Genomic DNA, 17,095 nt, shown 5'->3' on the forward strand with positions numbered 1-17,095 from the left:
CTGGGCATTTGCTTGAAGTTCAGAATGCTTAGTGTACCTGAAAAGAGGACCTGAGTGTTTCATGTGAATTTTTGGGCCCTTCAGTTCTTATCTAGTGTAATGACTTGAATCTTGGACAATAATTTAGTCTGTTTATGTTATTTCCCAAGAATTTGTAGCTAGGAAGTTGAAAAGATCATTATTTACAGAATTTCTGGGAGTGCCACATTGCTCATATTGTCTCCAGTGGATTTGTATGAATATTTGTTTCACTATTGTCTTCTGACCACTGAGTAGATAAATAAAATGCAAAGAGTCTTACTTTCTCTTTGTTAAAAGTCTAGGCTCCACATTTTACACTAAGTTCAGCTTTTAAAATCATATCCTTCATGAATGTGTGCTCACAATTGAATGTCATTGCTTTCCTTTCTTCTCTCTTTCAGAATCATCCAGTATCTGAAGTTGATAATAGTTATGGAAAAACAGTGTATTACTCAGTTAAAGAAATAATATAATTTATATGCTCATTAATGTTTAAATAATATCCTTCGCTTTTTACCAAATATTAGTATCTGTATTTCTCATATTTTTTATATTTTTCCTTGGGAATATTGTTTCCATTTTGCTTGTTTCTGCTAAGGTATTGAACCTTACTCATGATATCCAACTACCATCCAACATGCACCTTATTTTTAGATTTCACTACTAACACATTTACATTTTTAGATATGCTTTTGACTTTGCTTTCAACTTAAAAATTAAATTTGACTTGCCTGCCTTTTTTTAATATGCAGACTGAATCCAACTGCAGTCCTCTCCTGTAACAGAGCAACATCTTCCTTGAAACCTTGGTTCTAGGTGGAGAGGTAAGTGTTGTTTGGTTGGTTGGTTTATTTTTCTGTGTTTGTTTGTTTGTTTTGTTTTTTGTTTTTTGTTTTGTTTTTGTTTTTGTTTTGTTTTGTTTGCAAGGCAGAGAGAGAGGGTGTTGGCTGGTTGGCAGTTTTTTAAACAACATATCTTTCCTGGAGCATTGAGCTGCTGCTAACAATTAAGATCAGTTGTCTAAACTCCTCACCTTTCAGGGAAACTGTTAATGAAACCTTCAAATGACCTTTCAGATTTTGTGCGAAGGCATTATTCAAGAAAGACAGAAAAAAAGTAGTAAGGTCAATTCAATGCTGTAGCAATACCCAGCAATGTAACTGAAAATTGAATTCACATCAGTTTCCCAGTCCATGTGGCGGGAGATCTGAAAGGAAGATGAGGACTGTGTTGACTCTCTTAGGCATCAAGAATAATTCTGAGACACTAGGCTGAAGATTCAAAATTTAAAAATTAAACTTGAAAGCACAGGACAAATCGCCGTTCTCCATCAATGTAAAGGATATACATGTCTTTTATATAAACTTAACAATGATGAATTTTATTTCTGCCAAATTTTGAAAAATAATTTTATTTCCATTTCATGGTTCTGAACAAATGGGAAGATGTTTGTGTGAATAGTCACAGTAGACTATTCTGCCTACATTTTTGGATATCAAGTAAATGTATAATATATAGTTTGTAAAGAATGTCAATTTAGGAATGTATACTTCAGGATATGGATATAGATATCTGGTATACAGCACAGACAAATTCTTCATAGCATATTTCAGTATCCAGGAATTTATATGTCTTCTGTGTTTATCAGTGGAAAGTAAAAATAACTCATTATCTTGATTATCCTTTTCACTGTATGTCACTCATGTATGCAGATATGAACAGAACTCTAAAATGTACTGAAGAGCAGTGCAAAATTTGTATCTGTTCTATCTTGGCTTGGCACAGTGAATAATTTTTTTCTCCTTTTCGCTCCTCTAGAGCAGATCTCTGAAAGAGTCATATAAAATTATATGCTTTATTGGATATGTTGAAATCAAAACAAACACAAAAAAACAAACCAATCACTTTTGGGCCCAGACTTTCATCAGACCCTTTATTGTGGCTAGACTCTAACAATAATTTTGTCCTGCCCAGGTTCAGGCAAGCCTACGTTGTGTTTTCGCAGGTAAATAAGCAATCATCTGCGATCAAGCTTTACCTTTCCTCAGGGAGCAATCTTTGTAAAGTCCCGGCACTCAGCCAGTGCTCTTATTGTTGTGGTAACAGATTTAAAAATGAAAAAATTAAAAAAACAATAATCTTCTTAAAGATTATTAAGAAACATACAAACAAACAAACAAACAAAGACCTTAACAAGACAGTACTGTTAGGCTTCTTCTTTAGAATTTTCATTGTGGTCTCAGTGGCTTCTCCTGAGCTAATTAGGATCTATCTGGGCTCTCTATTTATCTTTTATGTTGAAGTTGTCCATATCTTGAAATGGCTGATTCAAGAAAAATAAAACTGAACTGCCTTGTTTTAAAAAAAGTATTTCTACTGGAAGTAGAATGAAGATCACATCATTATGGGTGGTTCACATCACAAATTTTGACACAAATAATTTTAAGAAGTGTCTAAAATTCTATCAATAATACTTTTACCACATATATAAACATAGCTGGGGAAAGTGCTAGGAGAGATGTGAGAACAAGCAGTCCAAATATCTTATTGTACCAAGGAAATTATAAATACAGACATGTGGCAGTAATCAAACTAAACAGCTTTCATCCTGATGTTAGCTGACGTACAAACCATAACAGCCCTAGCAGGTAAGAGTGCAGGATCACAGAGGTAGGTACACAAAGGGGAGAATCTGATGAGACTTTCTGATTCTGAGATAATTACTTGCTTTTCCAATCATCATAAATTAGAAATGACATAAATTAGAAATCAGAATAATAAAGATGATTTTGGAAGGTCTAACTAAAACTCTGGCAGCATAGAACTCAATATGTCAGTTCTCCTTCATAGTAAGATTGGGATTTGTTGACAACACTGTGTGTTGATTTATCCTTACCATCCAAGTTTTATCATCAAGGTTTATAATGTAAAACAATGCCCAAGGATATCAATACCTTCTATAGCTAACTTACTATACAAGTTGCAAACAAAAATCTGCAATTTCTTTTTATTATTATTATTATTTATTTTATTTTTTGCTTGCTTTGCTACAAGCATATGGGCTGTGCCAGCTCCAGTGCAGATTATGGGATTATGTCACTGTTTATTCTCATATGTAATTGAATATCCCAAATGCTTGTTCCTATTGGTAGACTATTCAGTAATGACAGGTATAGAAGTGGGAAGTATTGCAATAGCAGGAACATGTTCTGAAAAATAATTAACATTATTATTAAAAATTTTTGCCAAGCTATCCTAATTCCACATATGGCGCACATATCTTCCAAATAAGAAAACACTGCCAGAGCTTTAAGTAACAGCCCTCCAGTGTTGGTTGGCTGCTTCCTGTATGTGATGTAATTGTGAATCATAATCTATGAGAAAGTTACTTAGTCTTACTAATAGAATAGCCTTTCTGAAAGTATTTTGCTAATCTTTTGGGGAGAAAAAAAAAAATTAAGCTAAATTTTTACACTGAATGAAGAGTTGGGGGCATCCTTAGCTAAATAACAACTTTGTTTATCAAGAGATAAAAGTACGTCCTTAGCAGAGCTTGGAGTTTAAACTCTTATCTTAACTCATACTTAAAGACATACTGCAGATACATGGCAAATATTGTGACTCAGCAGACATCAATTTTTGAGTGAGACTAAAGCATTTACAGAACTTAAAGGACTGATAAACACTTTTTTTCCAGGAGCTGGGATAGCTTCTACCACATTCTGACCAAACTCCAGTCCAGAGTATCTAACTGTCTGATACTTACTGAGTACTCCATTAAATTTCATTAGCTGTATGCAGTGTGGTCTTCCTAACCTACACACCTGTTTACAGCAAGGAAGTTCTAACCACAGTTGAGGAAAGACATACATATGAAGCTTTTGCTTTCTCTGATTTGATACTCATGAAGTATACTTAATGTGTTTCTCAGAAGTTTAGGTTTTCTTCTAGTCTATGGTCACAACATACATCCTGTCAGTTGTTACATCAGTATAATCCTTTTGAAAAAAATAATATTTTCCTCAGTTCTGCATCCCTCCTGGAAACAGATGCTGACTTCAGTGCTCCACTTGCTAAGGATAATGATGCTACCTGTGCAATCCATATCTGATAGGATTATCCAAACTCCTTTCTTCCCTACAATTTATGGTTGAAAGTTCAAACAAGAAAAGATAGACAGCATGTTTGGTTCTACTCCAAACAATACTGAAGTCTGTGAGGTCTGAAATCAGTCTGCATTTGAAAGGTGGAAGTTCCTTCCTTCAAGAAGAGTCAGGAACAGGAAATATCAGAATTCTCTGTAATGGAAATTATGCTCATGATAAGGTAAAAGTTTTAAGAGAAAAAAAAATGAATTGTATAGTAACATGTTTATCTTTTTTATTTTGCTTGGTTCATCACTTAAAATATGGTTAATACAAAAACTGATACTTTTATGTCTGTATTAGATTAAAAGGAAAGTATGATAGAAGGAACATTCATGCCTGAGTGATCTCTACACCTTCTACTGCATGTAGATTTTATTCCTGGTAAACTTCTTGATTTTCACTTCCCTTTCTCTTTTCCCTTTCACCCATTTTCACGAATTTTTTATCACCCCTTATCTTTCACAAGACTAATGTGGCATGGATCCATTGAAGGATTGCTTTCAAGCCTTTTTTCTTGTCTATCTGTACTAGGATGCTCTCCACGCTAACTCACTGAGGTTAGGATGGTTTTCTTTTTGATTCTAAGCTTGTGCTTTAATACTCCACCTTCTAAGTGGGAGTTGTTTATTAAGAAAAATGAGCAGACATTTCAAATCAAAGAACTTGCTTGACAAGAAGCAGAAAAGAGATGTAAGATTGGTTGGTGCACTCTAGCTAAACGGGATGTTGCTACTTCCTCTCACTGACACCTAGTTTGCCCTCCTAGATGCTGGTGTTAAATATCAAGCAAGTGCAGAGTGATTTCTTTTGGCTGCTGAGAAGGATTCTTCTGGAGTCTATGTGGCATAAAGAATGAAAGATCAGTTACCTAGTGCAGAAATAAACACTATAGCTTACATTTCTAATCTGAAACCAAATCTTTAACACATGAATGCACTTGCATATAAACTTGTACAGCAAAAGAATTTTAACAGTACTTATAAAGTTCAGATCCAGGGCCTAATACATTTTCTAGTGAAACACACCTAATGGATAGCAGTAGGAGCTGGCTTTATGACTTCTAATAAAGTTTAGATGAGAATCTTCCTCAGCTACTGAAGCTATGAAGATCTAAGGCAATGCTGACACCAAATGTTTAATAATCATTAGGTTTTCTCATGGTGAATTTAATTTTTCTTTTTTATTTTAATACCACAGAAGAACTTCAGACCTTCTGTATTTGTCCAATAAGCAAAGAGCAAAGATGTTAAACTTATTTAGGGAGCTTTGGGTGCTAAATGTAAAGAGAGAGACAAAAGTCTTTGAAGATTAGAACCAAAAAAGTTGTTAATCTGGTTGTGGAAAACTGTATAAATAACAATAGATGGCATAATAATCTCTCCAGTAAAACAGCACACTCTTCAATAAGTTGTACAGTTGATATACTGTGTTTTGAAGAGGCCAATATGGGCAATAATGAACAACCCACAAAGCTGAATCTGGCACAGGATATCCTCCTTCTGACAGCTACTTTGGTTTTGTGGCAGTCTATCTGTCCACAGTACTCAGCCTTCCAGCTGGTTTATACAGTGTAAAATTTACAAGCAGTACCAGTAAGTAGCTCACACAGCAATGTCAGGGTTCTGATGAAGGTTGCAAATCTTTTCTCCAACAAAAGCAAGAAAAAATTTGAAAGCAGATGTAACTTGCTCCTCTTGTTTCAAGTATGTTTTTCAGTTTGGTAGCCTCTCGTTGGATAGCCTGCTTCTACTGCTGAAGGAACTTTTGAACTGTAACATTCAGAAACAACATCTGCTATGTATTCCAGTGTTAAGACAGGGTTGACAGTCTCACTGGTAAGCTTCATTCACTAGCCATCACAAAATAAGTGTTGCATGTACACCAAATGAACAGGAAAGGCAGAGCACTGAAATGGTAAATAACAGTGCCTCAGGCAGCAAGGAAAGGAAAGGCAAGAATATTCAGGAATTACTGTAGCACAGAAAAAATACCAGGATCTCTAAAGCTAATACCACAATTAAATTGTACATCTTATTTTCTGGAAGATTTGTTTTCTGATAATTCCCTCAGTTCTACATTTGGAACATATCCTGGCAGATAAAATTTTAATATCATTTAAATGGAAAATGACCAGTTATCAATGCAAGCTGCCTTTCAAGAATCAAAATACATTCTTATACCATCAAATTACCTTTGGTTCGTACTGTCAATAATAACTGTCAGAGAAGGTTCAATGGTGTTGTCAGTAAGTATTATTTTTAGTGACATGATGTCAAAGTTCAGGTCAGAAGGAAGAGTTGTCCTAACTCAAGACATACGGGATGAAACATGTGAAATAGGAGTTTCTCAGAGTCTGAAATTTCCTGAAGTCAGCATTATACAAAGTTTCATCATCAACTGAATCTTTCAATCAAAGGTCACTTCTGATTCAGATATTCAGATCTGTGATTCATAACTTGAAGAGTCTGTTTTCAGTAGAAAATTATAACTACATTCCATAATATTGCTGATTAGAACACAAGATTTGTAGGCCTATATGTCCAATTAATTCACGAGATTCACTTGAAAGATATTTTTACAACTTATAGTCCAGAAGGTACTTTTTACCTCTATAGGCAAAAGCATTTCCACCGTTTGGAGTATGACAGGTGAATTAAATTTGGCTGCAAAGAGATTACTTTGGACAGTAAGAAGTATTTATGAGGGCTCTTCTGAAAATAATGCCTTCTATATTATGATGTTGGCCCACAATATCAAAGGCAGACGTCGGTGGTGTGGCAGTAGAGGCTGAAACTTCCCACCAATGTTCTGCTACATCTTGTTGCTGTGCAACAGATGGCAGCAGAAGGGCAGTCTGACTTCCAAGTCAAGTGACATACAGACTAAAGTATAACTGATTTCCTCCATCCATTGGAGTCAACACTTGTTGAACTTTTATGGAGACAAAACTGTGGATGTGAGCACAGTGAGGTAGTGGGTTAGTGTAACGGCCTGAACTTTCTGAACTTCTGTAAGCATTAGTTATGATTCTTAGTCAGTGCCTTGCTGAAAACTTTAACAACAAAGTGAGGGTAAGAAGGTCCTCTGTATTTTGTAAGGTAACTTGCATCTAATCAAGTGTGTATGACTTCAGTATAGTCACCTAAACCAGCTACGCTTTGTATACTTTACCGTCAACAAAAATCTAATAATTGTAATTGCAACAAGAAGATATGTTTAGCATTATGTCTTACATCCTAGATTAGACTGATTATTTAAGTAGCTTATAGTGATTTGGTTGTGTTTAAGTGCCTGCAGCAGTGTGAGTTGATGAAGGAGAGAGTCATTAAAATGTTAGTACATGTAAGCATACTATACATTCTAGGTTTGGATGCAACTCCAAAGTGAGGGTTTTTAAATTTTTTAAAAGTTGGCTGCTTCTGGAAGTTATCCATTTCTTTTCAGAGGACATTTAGTGTTTCTGTATAAACACTACAGTTTCTGTACTATCACTGACAGAAAAATGAACGTGTTGCCCCGTTCAGTTGCAGACTTAGAGAGAGCTCTTAGAATGACAAAAGCACAGAAGAAAGAAGCTGTTCAGAAGACAAGAAACCAAGTAAATAGGAGCCCCCCTAATGGTTCAAAACTACTGTTTGAGTTCTGGGATGACCCGTGTACAGCAGCAAGTGCTCTGCAGCACACATCTGGAAGCAGTCAGAAGGCGGGACAGGTTTGTGGAGTTTAGAACACAACAGAGAATTCATATGAGATGTGTGTATAAAAAGTAAGGGATCATTAAGAAGCATTTTTGAAATAGAAATTGTGATAAATACATACATTCACCACAGCAGATAACTCTTGGGATAATCAAATGTCATTCGAGCCCATGTGTTGCTCAGCTTTGTCAAATATCCCTTCCCTAAAACTAATTTGCTTTAAGAAACCTAACTTATAAAAATGTTTTATATGACATAATTTTTCTAAATTTATTTTGAGGTGTCAAGTTGACTGGGGAGTAGCTCTACCAAAAACCTATCCAAAACAAAACACATATCTCAAACAAAAATCAAGCTTTGTTTATGATTTTTCAAGCAAATGTCACTAAAATCCTTTTCCGTTAAGTGGTCAGCCATCTTTAGACGTAGTTCTTTATGTCTTATATAAACTATGGCTATGAGCATATGGCTATGAGAACAAGAACTGTCACATTTTTTCATTTGGTTTGGGGAGCAGATTAACTACATCTGAGAGATTCGTGTGTGGTCATTTAGAGCTGTCTTCACAGGACCTCCTTTCTTATGATACTTATTCTTTTTACAGCAGAGTACCACCATTTACTCCTCACTCTTACAGAAGCATGGACAAGCCTGTCTTTCCATGAGATCAGCTGTGTGTTTGGAGTCTGTCTACACTGTTCTTCCAATTTTCTTCAGATTGCTAAAATAGAGGGAAGCAGCAGACTTATGGAAGAGAAGATGATGAAACTGCCTTGAGCATCTCCCTAATGAGGAAAGGCTGAGGGACCTGGTTCTGTTAAGCGTTAAGAAGACTGAGAGGTGATCTTATTCATGTTAATAACTATCTTAAGCGTGGGAGTAAAAGGGACACGGCCAACATGTTTTTGGTGGTCTGCGAGGACAAGACAAGGGGAAACGGCCATAAACTGGAGCATAAGAAGTTCTGTAACAATATGTGAAGGAACTTCTTTATGGTTTGGTTGATTGAACACTAGAACAGGCTGCCCAGTGTTGTTGTGGATTTCTCCTTCTCTGGAGTTACTCAAGACCCACCTGGATGTCTTCCTGTGCAGCCTGCTGTACGGAGCCTGCTTTGGCAGGGGGGTTGGACTTGATGACCTCTGGAGGTCCCTTCCAGCCCCTACAATACTGTGATTCTGAGATTCCGTGAAACCAGAAGCAGAGCTACAACAGTTGATGAAAATGTACCTGGAAGACACCTGGATTCACACCCTGGTCCATGTGACTATGTAGAAGTTAACATCTTTGCACTCAAGATAAATTGCAATGTGAAGCTTTCAGTTTTAGACACGCTAATCATGATTTCAATGTGTTTATAACATTGTTTTCTCAGTATTGATGAATTGGATTTACTCCATGATTTTTAATTTAATGCATACTTACACTGTTCTGATTTTCAAATATACCTTTATGTGCAAGATTTTATATTTGCTGGGCTTTATTTTTCTACCTTCTTATTTTCTGGGTTTTTTTTTTGTTTGGTTGTTGTTTTTTTCAGTGGGTAAATACTACTTGTAACACTTGTAATAATAATACTTGTAATAATTTTAGTAATCCCTGAAAATGTAAATTTGGTTTTAGTTATGAAATTGTAGAATAAGATTTGAAATCTTAATTAAATCATCACATACAGAATTTTTAGTATTCTTCCCACTCCCACTATAAGCAAGAAGCAGATGAAAAAAATTCAAGTGTAAAAATTGCTTGAGAAGGAAGGAAAAAAAGGAAGAAAGGAAGAAAGGAAGAAAGGAAGAAAGAAAGAAAGAAAGGAAGGAAGGAAGAAAGAAAACAAAAACAGGAGAAATATAGAGAAATTAGTGTTAGGATTAGGGTTTGGGTTAGGATTAAGATTAGTTGGGATTTGGTTAGAGGTCAGAGTTAAGATTAGATTTAGGATTAGGTGTCAATTAGGGTTAGGGTTAACATAATTAGGTTTAGGGTTGGGTTTAGGATTTGGGCTAGGATTAGGTTTAGGGTTTAGAATTATGGGTCAGGCTTAAGGTTAGGTGTTAGTGTTAGGGTACTAGTTTTAGCATTAGCATTAGGATTAGTTTATATGTAGGTGCGTATGAACGTACGTTTTACAGTTAAAGTTAGGTTTATGTTTAGAGCTTGTTTTTTCAGGTTTTTTTTAGGGCTTAGAATTATGGATTCAAGTTAGGGTCAGAGATTAGGGTATTTGTGTTAGAGATATGGCTAGGATTAGCTTTATTAGAGCTTTAATTGGGGTCAGGGTCAGGTCAGGTTCAGGTTAAGGGTTAGGCTCATGGTTCAAGTTAGGATTAAATTTAGGGTTCAGGTTAGTATAAGGGCTAAGGGCTATAAGGGCTTTAGGGTTTTGGTTAATGTCAGCTTCAGGGTTATAGTTAAGGTTTAGGATTAATTTTAGTGTTAGTTTTAGGGTTAGGATTAGTGTTAGAGTTTGGGTTGGTGTTTTATGTTATTAGTGTTTTGGTTATGGTCATGATTAGGATTCAGGATAGGCTTAGGTTTGGGTAGTTCCTGTAGGAAGCAGCAGTGACCTTCAGGGCAATTTGTTTGCCTGCACCATGACCTTAAAAAAGCTACTGCAGTGAATTCTTTGTTAGTAGATTGTTATTCCCTATGACCTTTGAAATAAAGTCAAGGCCAATAGTATGACAGTTATTGTCTTGTCACTCTATGATGGTGAGACCTCACCTAGAATACTGGATTTGGACATGATGACCTTCAAGGGCCCCTTCCAACTCAAATGATTCTATGATTCTATATGAAAGAATCACACTCTAGTTAAATTTCCGCAAGGGGTTTTCAGGCATGTCTTTCTAGAGCCCTTTGCAGTTAAAACAGATGCTTTGTTCCCTTCTAGACCTAAGTAGTGATATCACAGAATCATAGAATCACAGAATCATAGAATCATAGCATCATAGAATCACCAAGGTTGGAAAAGACCTACAAGATCAGCCAGTCCAACCATCCACCCATCACCAATAGCTCTCACTAAACCATGTCTCTCAACACAATGTTGAAACTTTCCTTGAACACCTGCAGGGTCAGTGACTCCACCACCTCCATGGGCAGCCCATTCTAGTCCCTGACCACTCTTTCAGAAGAGCATTATTTCCTAAAGTCCAGTCTGAATCTTCCCTTGCACAGCTTGAAGCCATTCCCTCTAGTTCTATCACCAGTTACACAAGAGAAGAGGATGAACCCCACCTCACTACAACCTCCCTTCAGGTAGTTGAAGAGAGCAATAAGGTCTCTCCTGAGCTTCCTCTTCTCCAGACTGAATACTCCCAGCTTCTTCATCTGCTCCTCATAAGGCCTGTGCTCCAGACCCCTCACCACCTTTGTTGCCCTTCTTTGAACCCACTCCAGGGCCTCAATGTCTTTCTTGCAGTGAAGGGCCCAAAACTGGACACAGCACTCCAAGTTCGGCCTCACCAGAGCTGAGTACAGAGGGCAGTTATTTCCCTATTCCTGCTGGCAACATTATTTCTGATGCAAGCTAGGATGCCATTGGCCTTCTTGGCCACCTGGGCACACTGCTGGCTCAAATTCAGCCATTCATAGACAAATACTCTCATGTCTGTTTCCTCTACACAGTCTTCCAGCCACTCCTCCCCAAGCCTGTAGCATTGCCTGGGGTTGTTGTGGCCCAAGTGTAAGACCCTGCATTTGGCACTGATGAAATCATCCCATTGGCTTCAGCCCAGCTACCCAACCTGTCCAGATCCCTCTGTAAGGCCTCACTACCCCTAGGCAGATCAACATTTCCTGCCAGCTTGGTATCATCTGCAAACTTATATTTCTGTCATGCATTTTTGAACTTGGAATTATTTGGTGCTCTCTCTTTCCCTTTTTCCTGAATTCAAATGGATTGAAGTTGAGTAATGAGTGAGAAAATTCACCTCGTAGTTGTATGGATTTCTTTTTATTTCTAACTTTTTTCAGATTTAATCTGGTGGTTGTGTTTTTTAATTGACTCATGAGCTTATAAATCAGTAGTGTAAGAACGTCCAGGGTTTTTTAAGGTTATGTCATCCCTTACGCATCTTAACATGGTTACTGTGTTTTATTTTCTGCTGAAATAAAACAAGAGGAGGACAATACCTCCTATTCGAACCGGGGTATGGTTGGCCCTTTTGGCTTCAGGGTGCTGACCATGATACAATTGCAGTTGGCCAGAACCTCTCAGATCCATTCCTGCAGGCTTCTTTCCGATGACTCATCCTGCAATCTCTACTTATAGCTAGGGCTGCCCCACTCACGTACAGAATTAAGTACTTGCTTTTGTTCTTCTTCATGCTGTTGGTGATTGCCCAGCCTTGCCATTTGTAAAGATTTCTATGCAGTCCCTCTTTACCCTAGAGGAAGTTGACATCTCCTTGAGATGTTGTCCTCAAACTTAGCATCCACTGAAGTGCTGCATCCAGACACCATCTTTCCAGATGAAAAATTTCCTTTATAGATAAAGCACTGGACCTTGTAGAACTTAGAAAACATCACTGATTGTATTGAATTGCCTTCAAAATTTCTGAAATATCAAATAAAAGAATAAGAATCTAAGAGGAGTTGCACATCTTTTTATGCCATCAGCAAAATATACTTACCTGGTGTCTTTTCCTAGCTGGAGCTACAAAGCAGCCTCTGGGAGACTGTTGTTGCAAAGCATTGCCTGAGTACACAGTGACAACCTTGCAGAAGGTGCTATTGAAAATACAGAACACTTGCAAACAGTGGCACTAAACTAGGTAGAGATTGCTATTATCTTTTTTCAGCATTGCTTGTGAAACTGATTTCCATCCCCATCTGGAGAACAAGAAGAATACTAAGGAGGGAGCTATTCAGGTACCACACAGGGAAGGAGAAGCAAGGCCCAGGCAAGGAGTGATTGCCTTTAAAAAATGCTTGTTTTTGTTTCTTGACTCAGTTCAAACACCCATGGCCCTGTGCAGGAACAACAACAGGTGCTGGTCAGTGACATGCTCTGGCTGCTCCAGCCAGCCAGCCTTCGAGTGCCGCACAGTGTGTCATTGGGATGACACATGGGCATCATGGTGACATTTGAGCATCTCCCACTGGAACCTCCAGACAGTTCTGCTTGATTTTGGTGGCCAGCTGGCAGGGCAAAGACTGGCTCATAACAGAAAGGCTGGAAATGTAAGTTAAATCAAGACAAGAAAAATTGAAAGTGAGCCACCAACAGCAGAAACAACTTCTGGTACTGATCCAGAGAAGCTGATTGAGCCATCGGGCTCCCCTTCTCCTGATCCTCCAAGACAGGATCAGGGATGGGCTTGTGATGATGCTGTACTTTTCATGTTGGAAGTATATTGAAATACTGTAATACTAGGAGAGAATGACTCACAAATTTTACTGATGGAGACAAAACCATATTTGTACCTCATTTCTTCTGAGAAGAGCATCAGCAAAGCTGATATCTTCTCAACACGCAGCTTTGTACAGAAGCTCTGAGTACTGGCTGAAAGTGATGAGTTTAAGACCATTTGGAAGGGGGCTCAGTGGAAGCTGTTTTTTTGATTGGTGAAGAACTTTTTTAGATAGAAGTACTGGGGAGGAAAGGACTTAAGAGTTTCTGAGATTGAAAGCATGAAAAGCTTCATTCATCAGCTTAAACCAGTAAGGATACCAAACAAAAATATGTGAAAGATCTCGCTCACTTCCTAAACTTCCAGCAGAGGAAGGAGGATTTGCTGCTTATAGGGAGGTATGTCAGTTGCTCCACACATGAACCAACTCAGAATATTCTAGTAGGAGAGACAGCAGGTCTGATAAAATAAGCCTTGGTAATAGAGGAGGTGAACATGACAGTAAATATCCTGATTTTTTATTTTATTTTATTTTTTGGCTATTTCTCAGTATTTTAAAGTAACTCTTGCTGTAGTAGAAATATGGATCAAATATATTTTGGTTTATATTAAGGTTTTGGTTAGGACTAGGATTGGGTTTAGGATTAGGTGTTAGTGCTGTGGCTAGTGTTAGTGATTATAGTTATGTTTAGTTATAGTGTTAAGATTATGGTTAAGATTAGCGTTATTAGGCTTTTGGTTAGGGTCAGAGTTATAGATAGGCTTAGGGTTAGGGATATTAGGGATATTATGGTTAAGGTTTAGGTTTAGGGTTAGGGTTAGTTTTTAGGATCAGGAATTAATTTAAGGGTCAGAGTAGAGTATTAGGGTTAGTATTGGTGCTACAGTTAGAGATAACAGAGTTTTTGTTAAGGTCATGTTTAGGTTTGACGTTGGGGTTAGGGTTAGGATTATGATTATTACTTTTTTGCTAGGGTCAGGATTAGGATTATTAAGGTTTTGTTATGGAGTGGGCTAGGGATTAAAATTGTGGTTAGGTTAAATTTATGTTTAGCATTTAGGATCAGGAATTATGGTTAGAGTTAGGTGTCAGATTTAGGATATTAGGGTTAGCTTTGGGTCCTAAGGGTTAGCTTTAGGGTTAGGGGTTATGGTTAGGGGAAATGGTTAGGGCTAGCAGTTAGGGCTAGGGTTATTGTTAGTGGTTAGGTTTAGGGTTACAATTTACAATTAGAGTTATGGTTAGGGGCCATGGTTAGCGTTGCTGTTAGGGTTATTGTTAGGAGTTACAGTTAGGGTTATTGTTAGGAGTTACAGTTAGGGTTAGGGCTTACAGCAGGCATGTCCAACTCACGGTATGCAGGCTGCACGTGGCCCAGAGCAGCTGACAGTGCAACCTTGTGCCATCTGCTCCCCACTGTCTCTGCAGTTCTGCTCCTCCAAGTGGCCCAGCCCTGCCCCATGAGCGCACACAACCCTCAGCAGCTTCCAAATGTCAGAGCACTATTAATGCTGTCTGAGCTGCAACCAGGGCACAGGGAGAGTGCAGCCTGAAATATTATGCTGAGGAGATACGTTTCTGCATCTGCTGCTTTTCTGTTGACCAGAGCATGAATAGCATCTAAACATTATTTGTAAACGATCTGGTATTTAGCTGACGTAAGGACAACTAATTTGAGCCCAGAGCTAGCTTAACACTGCACAAAAAAGTATTTAATGCCACTGTGTAATTATTATCACAGTCTTGACACTCTGTATGGAAAAGATAATTAAATTTCCATGTTTTAGATAGCTGTAGAGATTTTTATGAGCACAGCACACAGCTCTTGTTCATTGCTGGCAAAAACGCATAGCTAACATTGGTGACAATGTTGAAAAATAGTGTTCTGTAACTGAGAATTAGCTCTGTCAAATAGTGTTACTGTGCTCTTTGTATCTGTCATAGTTTCCATGGAAATTAATAGGAGGCATTACTTTAGAGTTATCTCAATTTTATAAACACTATGCAAGGACTGCAGTCTGACATTTCCACCACTGTGTGTCATAAATTGAGTTATAAATTATCCTGTCTGCTGTTCTTGAGTCTCCAGGCCTATGTTTTGCCCAGCAAGAATAATTTTGTCATTTCAGAATCTCTTCTCAGCACTAAGACTTTAGACAAAACTAAGAGCTCACCCAGAGTGGACTTATAGGGCCCCTGTCAGAAGATTTCTTCTCTTTTATCTTGTACATGGTGAACAAAATGCAGTATTGTAGAAGACAACAGTAAAGAAAAGGGATCCTAAATTCATACATAAAAACATTTGTTACGTGGCACTGGGTTAAGATGCAAAGCTCAGAGCTGAGCTGTACCTGTATCTGGTTCTGAGAACCTCCCTGAGCAAGTCCTGCAGGTATAGCTGGTGTAAAACTACTTGTAACCAAGTTCAAGCGTAAAGGAGAAGGTTCTTTAATTCCTTCATATCAATAAGAAGCTTGCTGTTACAGACAGTGTTCAACATGAAATGAATGACACAAATCTTTTTAGGACAACTCCCTCATGCCCCCCCAACATACAGACAAGAACACATAAGTTTTGAACACATAAGTTTTACTTTTTCATGTCAGTGAGAATGGTGAATTACAATGCAGTGCTGAAATCCCAGAAGTTGTTCGAATTATGTTGTCATTTAAACATTTGTCTTCCAGCTCCAGTTACTTTTGTTTGTTTTTTCTTTATGGAAAATAAATATGTAAACTTCTACTTGTCTCATCAAGTGTGTCTGGATCCAAGGGAGGCTTCAAAGAGGATGTAGCCAGTCTTTTTCCAGTGGTGCCTTGTGGGGAAGTCTCTAGACTCTTAGGGCTCACTAAAGACATAACAGCACACCAATGTGGTTAAAAGCTATTAGTCTACTTTTTTTGTTAAGCACTACTCTATTTATACATGTTAACAGAGCATTCTGTAAAACACTCTTCAATTGTTCACACAGATGTTTTATCCAATCAAATCTGTGAGACATTCTTTGTTCTTCAAAAGGTGTCCTTGGTTCTCATACTGCTTATCTTGCTCCACAGCTGCTACTCTGAACAAATTTTCTTGTGTTCTCACAGTGCCCATTGACAGAACAGGACACAATGGGCACAAGCTGAAATACAGAAGGTTCCTCCTGAGCAGCAGGAATTACTTCTGTGCAGTGTTATGCAGGTGGTGGAGCAATGGAAAAGATTGTCCAGAGAGTCTTCCTCTCTGTGGAGTTCCTTTCCTCAGATATCTTCAAAAGCTGTCTGGAGATGGTCCTGTGCAACTGCTGTGGGTGTTCCTGCCTAGGCAGGGTTTGGAGGTGGACCAAATGGATCCAGAGACCCCTGCCAACCTCAACCTGTGATTCTGTGGATACAGCTAGTGCTGTATGTGGTTACGAAACGTAGCAGTGAGGGATATTGCAGTGAACTGAAAGCATATTTTGGAGGGCAGAATACCGCTACCTGGAAAAAAGTGGCTATTAGTGTCATGTTAAAAGTTTGAACTACTACTATTAAAGGAGACCTCCGTCCATAGTGCCAGCTGAGCCATTTTCTTTTTTGTTCTCCGCTAGTAAGTAACACACACACACACACACACGCGCACACGCACATGCACACTCCCCCAGCCACCCACCTCAAAAGGAAAAAAAAAAAAGACAGAATGAATAATTACAGATAAAGTATCTGAAGAATTAGAAAGACACTGTTTAATACAACTCTTTAGTCTTCTAGAGAAGTCTGAGAAAAATCAAATTACAGACATTTGTCCTTTTATGAAACCAAAAGTTTTACAATATTGTTCATAGAATGCTATGTGTGGAAAAAAATGGCTTTGATCCAAAAAGCCAGTAATATAGACAAAGAAAAG

The 17,095-nt window shown here is 37.9% G+C and overlaps 1 long non-coding RNA gene across 2 annotated transcripts; it reads left to right on the plus strand.

Annotated features, from left to right (window-relative positions):
- The first annotated feature begins 772 nt into the window (after positions 1 to 772).
- Positions 773 to 8,944, plus strand: LOC104910844. 2 transcript variants are annotated; one of them, XR_793473.2, is made up of 3 exons: positions 773 to 845; positions 7,694 to 7,881; positions 8,472 to 8,944. It is a non-coding gene; the product is annotated as an uncharacterized LOC104910844 (long non-coding RNA). The 2 variants fall into 2 exon arrangements; XR_004159702.1 differs by lacking the exon at positions 773 to 845 and adding an exon at positions 1,473 to 6,004.
- The last annotated feature ends 8,151 nt before the right edge of the window (positions 8,945 to 17,095 follow it).

Source organism: Meleagris gallopavo, chromosome 4 (genome assembly GCF_000146605.3).
Source record: "Meleagris gallopavo isolate NT-WF06-2002-E0010 breed Aviagen turkey brand Nicholas breeding stock chromosome 4, Turkey_5.1, whole genome shotgun sequence".
Lineage (NCBI taxonomy): Eukaryota > Metazoa > Chordata > Aves > Galliformes > Phasianidae > Meleagris > Meleagris gallopavo.